Source organism: Triticum dicoccoides, chromosome 1B (genome assembly GCF_002162155.2).
Source record: "Triticum dicoccoides isolate Atlit2015 ecotype Zavitan chromosome 1B, WEW_v2.0, whole genome shotgun sequence".
Lineage (NCBI taxonomy): Eukaryota > Viridiplantae > Streptophyta > Magnoliopsida > Poales > Poaceae > Triticum > Triticum dicoccoides.
In genome coordinates this window covers 408,041,629-408,048,196 of record NC_041381.1, presented here as the reverse complement: position 1 = coordinate 408,048,196, position 6,568 = coordinate 408,041,629, and positions in this window count along the sequence as shown.

Sequence of the window (6,568 nt, the reverse complement as noted above, 5' to 3'; positions counted from 1 at the left end):
ACATCCTTATTTTTGTTGTTGTTTTCCCTCCCAACGCTGATTTTTTTTACCACTGGTTTTCCCTTAAACCAACTCAATTGCCCCACGTCTTATTTTCTTACAAAAACAAAACAATTTTTTAGCAAATCAATAAGTTCTTAAAAAAAGTTTATCATTTCGGGATTACAATAGTTCGGACTCCACCGAAATATGCAAAATAAGGTTGAACTTTTTGACCGTGGTCCTGGGCAGAAAATGGGCGGTAATAAATTACTTAAGAATTAGCAAATAGACTGCAAATTATTAAAAAATAGCAAATGGTCTCTATGTTGTCTGCCACAGATTTGGAGGCTGACTTGTGGGCCTACGAAGTTCATGCGTACACAAGGTTTCTCAAAAAAGAAACTTAGTCAACAATCGACTCTACCAGCGTCAGACCGTTAGATGTCAATCTAACGGCAATAGTGCTTCTTCAATCTGTGATCTTCCTGCCCAGCCGCCCAAACCAGCGCCATCGGAACCGCCGGCTTCCGCCTCAAATCGCCGGCTATGCTGCCGGGCAGGCCTCATGGCCCCATCATACTCGCATCCCTGGCCTGTCTATCCCTCTACTCACCCATACATCCTATTATTTTCTGGCGACGGCAGACGAACCAGTCAACCCTCGTACTCTCCATTGCGTGGGTAGGCACTGCCATGTCTTCCCCGGCTCCGTGTCGTTCCCCTCGTAGGCCTCGCCGTCATCCACCGCCCTGTTGCTCTCGGTGCGGCGCGGTCAATGTGGTCAACGAACGACATCCATCGGAAGTGGACTGTACATGGAGAGGCTGACAGCTGGGTCCACGGCCAAACACAAGGAAATGCCTCCTTATTACACGCAAAATAATGATTCCTCTACCTCACATCTGGGACCCGCCGGAAGGGCCTCTGTATTTCGCAAAAAAGTTTCCTCCACTGACAGGTCGGACCCACCAACTATATCTTCGCACGAAAGGAAGTTCCTTCTTATTGTGCACAAAAAAAATGAATACCCCCTGCCAGCTGGGACCCACCATAGTGGTAGGCTGACTTGTGGGCCTACTAAGTTGACGGGCACGGAGGGCTTTGTCAACTTAGTCAATATATGAACGATTCTAGCTCCAGTGACCGTACAATGTCCATCCAACGCCGTAGTGCTTCTTCAACATCTGATCTTCTTGCTCCAGCCGCTCAAAGCAGCACCGGTCGTGCCGCCTACTCCTGCCTCTCGTGGCCGGCTGTGCTACCGCGGAGGCCTCACCGCCCCTACTACTCCCACCGCTGGCCAGGCCATCCCTCCACTCACACACACCCCCTGTTATTCTGCAGCGACGGCAGCGTCACACCGTAGCCGAACCAGTGAATCCTCGTACTCCTCTCCGCGTGGGCATCCACTGCCGCGTCTTCCCCGGCTCCGTGTCGTCCCCTTCCTAGGCCTTGCAATCGTCCACCGCCGTGGTGCTCTCGGCGCGGCGTGGTCAATGTGGTCAACGACCGACTTCCATCAGAAGAGTACTGTACGTGAAGAGGCTGACAGCTGGGTCCACGACAGCCGCAAGGAAGTGCCTCCTTATTACGCGCAAAATAATTATTCCTCTACCTGACAGCAGGGACCCACCGGATGGGCCACCGTATTTCATGAAAAAATCATTTCCCCCTTACTGCTGGGACCCATCGGACGGGCCACCGTATTTCACGAAAAAAAGTTCCCCCTGCTATCAGCTCGGGCCCATCGGATGTGCCTCCTTATTACGCACAAAAAAATGAACACTCCCCCTGCTAGCTGGGACCCACCTTGGTGGGAGGCTGACTTGTGGGCCTACTAAGTTGATGGGGATGGAGGGCTTTGTCAACTTCGTCAATATGAACGATTCTAGCTACAGTGACCGTACGATGTCCATCCAACGGCTGTAGTGCTTCTTCAACCTCTGGTGTTCTTGCTCCAGCCGCCCAAACCAGCGCCGGTCGTGCCGCATGTTCCTGCCTTCTGTGGCTGGCTGTGCTGCCGCGGAGACCTCACCGCCCCCTACTATTCCCACCGCAGCGCTGCGGCGACGGCAGCCTCACACCGCAACCGGACTAGTGAACCCTCATACTCCTCTCCGCGCGGGCTTTCGCTACCGCGTCTTCCCCGGCTCTGCATTGTCCCCTTCTTAGGCCTCGCTGTTGTCCAGCGCCCTGGTGCTCTCGGTGCGGCGTGGTCAACGTGGTCAAGGAATGACTTCCATTGGACGTGGACTATACGTGGAGAGGCTGACAGCTGGGTCCACGGCCACAGCAAGGAAGTGCCTTCTTATTACGCAGAAAATAATGATTCTTCCATCTGACAGCAGGGACCCACCGAACGGGCCACCGTATTTCATGAAAAAATGTTTCCCCCCTGACTGCTAGGACCCACCAGCTACATCTTCGCATGCAAGGAAGTGCCTGACAGTCGGGACCCACCTGGTCGAAGCGTACATAGCATTGTCATTCTGGTCGCGAACATGTATGTACATACTGGTCGATATAGAGGCGCGCACGTGTCGTAGTAGAGGCGCGCACGTAGCATGTACACGTACATACAACGACCAAGGGTGCAAGAAAGAAAATACGGCCACGTATGTACATACAGACGGGGTCTCGAATGCCTACTCACGCATACGTACGACCAGGACTCGTGTACATGGCTGGGTCGGAAAGGAGAAACCGCGTCGTCGTCGTTTTCATGGGGAGGCAACGGAATGCGTCGTGTTCATCGGGAGGCAACGGAATGCATCATGTTCATCGGGAGGCAACAGAACGCATGGGAGCCAACCGGCTTGGACGGAACAACCGATGGAAACGAGGCCTAGCGTATCGCGCAACAGAGGAAACGACCTTGTGTTCGACCGGCCACGTTCGAAACGAGATCCTGTTCATCGGGAGGGGTCTGGTATACCGCAAAACGGAGGAAACGGACTTCTGTTGGACCTCCTACGGTCAAAACGGGGTCTTGTTGATCGGGAGGGGCGTGGCGTACCGCAAAAACGGAGGAAATGGACTTATGTTGGAGCGCTATGGTCGAAACGGGGGTCCTGTTCATCGGGAGGGGTGTGGCGTACCACAAAACGGGACACTGTTCATCTCCACCGTCGACCTCCTCCAGCCTCCACGGGCTACTGTTCATCCATCGTTGACCTCCTCCAGCCTCCACCCACGACTGTTCATCCACGGGTTCCTGTTCATCCAGCCTCCACCGTGCGCTACTCCACCGGCTACTGTTCAACCAGCCCTCTCCACGGGCTCCTGTTCAACCACCCCTTCACGGGCTACTCTCCATCCACTCCTCCACCATCTACTGTTCGTCCAGCCCTCTACGGGGTCGTCCTGTTCATGCAACCTCCACGGGGTCCTGTTCATCCATCCCCAACCGTCTCGATCGATCGGGGTCCTGTTCATCCAGAGGCAACACTACGGGGTCCTGTTCATCCACCCCCACCAGGAACTGTTCATCCAAACCCCCCAGCAATGCTCACTGTTCATCTAGAGGTAGCATCGATCGGCTTCAGTTAGCAACAGTAGCGAAGGAATCGCTCGATTGGGTTTAGTTAACAACCATCGATCAATTGCTCGGTTTCAGTAACGCATAGCCTGCAGTGCAATCGCTCGGGTTCAGTAACGCATAGCCTGCAGTGCAATCGCTTGGGTTCAGTAGACGAACGCCTCGCTCGGGTTCAGTTAGAGCCCAATGCCTCGCACCCACGCGCGTGCGTGTACGAGAGAAACATGCAAACCTCCGTGCATCGCTCGGCCCCGACGACCCACCGTAACCGGGAACACCCTGATATTTTCCTCGCCCTTGCTTCTACCATGGATTTTTTCTGTCATGGACGGCCCAAAGAATGTCATGCAGCTGCATCTCCGGCCCACCCAGGACGAAAAGCTCATTTTCTGTCATGATTTTTTGTCATAGAAGTAGGAGCCCACCACATCTATGATGATACCGGGTTTTGTCACAATTATCGTTACAGAAGTGTCATAAGTATGACAGAAATATTTTTGTTCGGCCCAAAATGTCACGGATGTGTCTTTTTTTGTAGTGATTGGATAGAGAGAATCAATGGCTTACATTCAAATTTATTCTCATAGTATATAATGGTATAGGAATGTGGACAGATTTGGTTGATTTTATATCGCTGAATAATATAAAATATTATGAGTGCGGACGCTCCACCACGAGGTTCGTTGCTCCTTCTTGGTCGTCGGGAATCTATGTTCTTCCACTCTTTTGTTTAAGACATGAGCTTTGTTCATCCTTTTGCCGACACACGGGACATCTAGCATCAAGGTGGACGTGTCATGCAAGAAATGGATATAAGAAGTGCGTAAGTGAGTCGTGCACTTCGATGGCACCTAGTACTACGCAATATTTTTTCTCTTCGATGGCACGTGAATAGTGCACGTACTCAATGATGAAGCACTGGATGGTAGCCATGGACACAGTCAGACCTTTTTGGAGAGAGTACTGAATAACTTTGATGTGTCCCATCAACTCGACGAGAAGCTTGCTTACTACGCCTTCTCCCTCGCCAACGCATGCGTGGTGGCTCGTAGCACGAGGAGAAACTTTTGCTTACAAGCGGTGGACGTGCAGTAGTTCATTTGGTGTCAGATTGCCAGAAGTACTACTGTAGTACCATCATTATTGTTCGACTTCCGGAAGAGGAGAAGAGCCAAGCGCAAGGTCACCTACTAACCTAGTACAGTACTAGTAGTATACTATAGCCAAAGCTGGTCCACCTTTTTAGAGCATGGTTAACTAATATAGGTGGCTCTTGCAGCGGCACATCATTTAGAGCAAGTACTCTCTTCATAGGAACAAAGGAAGTGAAAAAAAGGTTGGAGTGGATGATAGATTGCCAATTAAAACATGATTACATAGGGAAAAAATCCTATATCACTCTATCCTATGAATCAAACGACCAATGTAGGAAAATTATGAGGGGGGAGGGTCTCCCAAATAGTGTTCCTCGGCGCGCACCTAGCATCACGATGGTCGAACTTGGAGTCATTCATCTGGTACATGTCGCATCTCAAATCTGGACACAAGGTGACATACACCATCAAGGATAATGTTGTCCTCAAAGCCGGATGTACACGGTCAAGGTCCAATGTCAAGGGGGTAAGGGCGGATGCGACCTCTCACTGCGTCTGCCATTTGAACCGGCACGCCGACCGAGGGCGCCGCCCACTGCACTCCCAGCTGTAGCCGCCTCCTCGCCGCATTCAAAAACCTACATTTACTAGCAAGATGCCCATGCATTGCACGGAACATCAAGATGCATTTGTATGAGTAGTTTATCTTGTGGGAGAAAAGGATGAACGAGGGAAGGCATTATTTGCAAATGTGGAGAGGGATGTGGGTATCTTTTTGCAAAATTGCCATTGTTTCCTTCCTATCCGTCAAATATAAATTGGACGGCCTATATTGCAGGATGGCAGGCACACCATCATCACCAACTCTGTTTTTATAAGAGTAGAGATAGAGACACCCATGTGGAATGCGAGAAACCCACTCTGGCCAGACACGTCCGTTCAGGAGCAGGACGTCGGCCAAGCTCCTCCTTCCACCATTTTCTCCACTCTTTCGGCGGCATCCGACGAGCAGGAAGAGCAGTTCTCCAACATAAAAGCCATTTGGGTGGCCCGCCGAGCCTGGAAGTTACGAGTGAGGCAACTCGCTACTCCACCTACCTTGCTTAGCACATCGGAGGCAGTTGCCGCACTAAGACAACACGTGGTTCCACAGCTGGCCGCTCCAATACAGCTCTAGGAAGAGTGCCTACTTGCTCCATGCCGGCTTGTTGGTGAGCACGGCGGCACGGGCATTGCCGCAGCCCTCGACGCTGCCGCATCGTACAACGCCTCCAGTGCCTACGACTGCGCCATCCCCCGTCGACGCGTGCGTAGCCGCACCATGCAGGCAAAGAAAGAAGCCGCTGCGGATGTCGACGAGGTAACGGCTAGTACGTCCCCGCCCACCAACAACATCAAGGAGAAGTAGAACACGGGAGGCCGCCGCTGATTTTATTTGTGCAAATAGGGTTGTGTATCTCCATATGGTGTCTATTTGTGCAAACGGAAGCACAAACCTCAATTTTAGTGGAACCTACTGTCAGCTGACCTCACGGTGCTCCAGGTATTCCTACATTCATAACTAGGTAGAATGACTATGGCAAGATGAAATAACCTTATTCATGCGCTGACTTGCTGTTTGTAGTGTGGAACGAGCCTATCTTGTGTGGAGGAGCAAACAAGCACTGCAGCCATGCCGTCAACGCAAGATAAAAGGGTCTGAGTCATTGATGGCCTGGCCGGTGAGTAGGGGTCGTGCAAACGGCGGTGCATTATTTTGGTGGAACTGCATAAAAAATATATTGGGGTTAGTCGGACAAATTTTCTACAGCCACACAGAAGGAATTGCACTCATCGATTGGATAGAATTTCCTCCGTGCCATCATAGGAGATCCCAAGGTGGAAATCAACTAACCACCTATAAAGTTATGCATAGTCTTCCTCACGCAGGTCAGTATCCCCTTCATCCAGATGA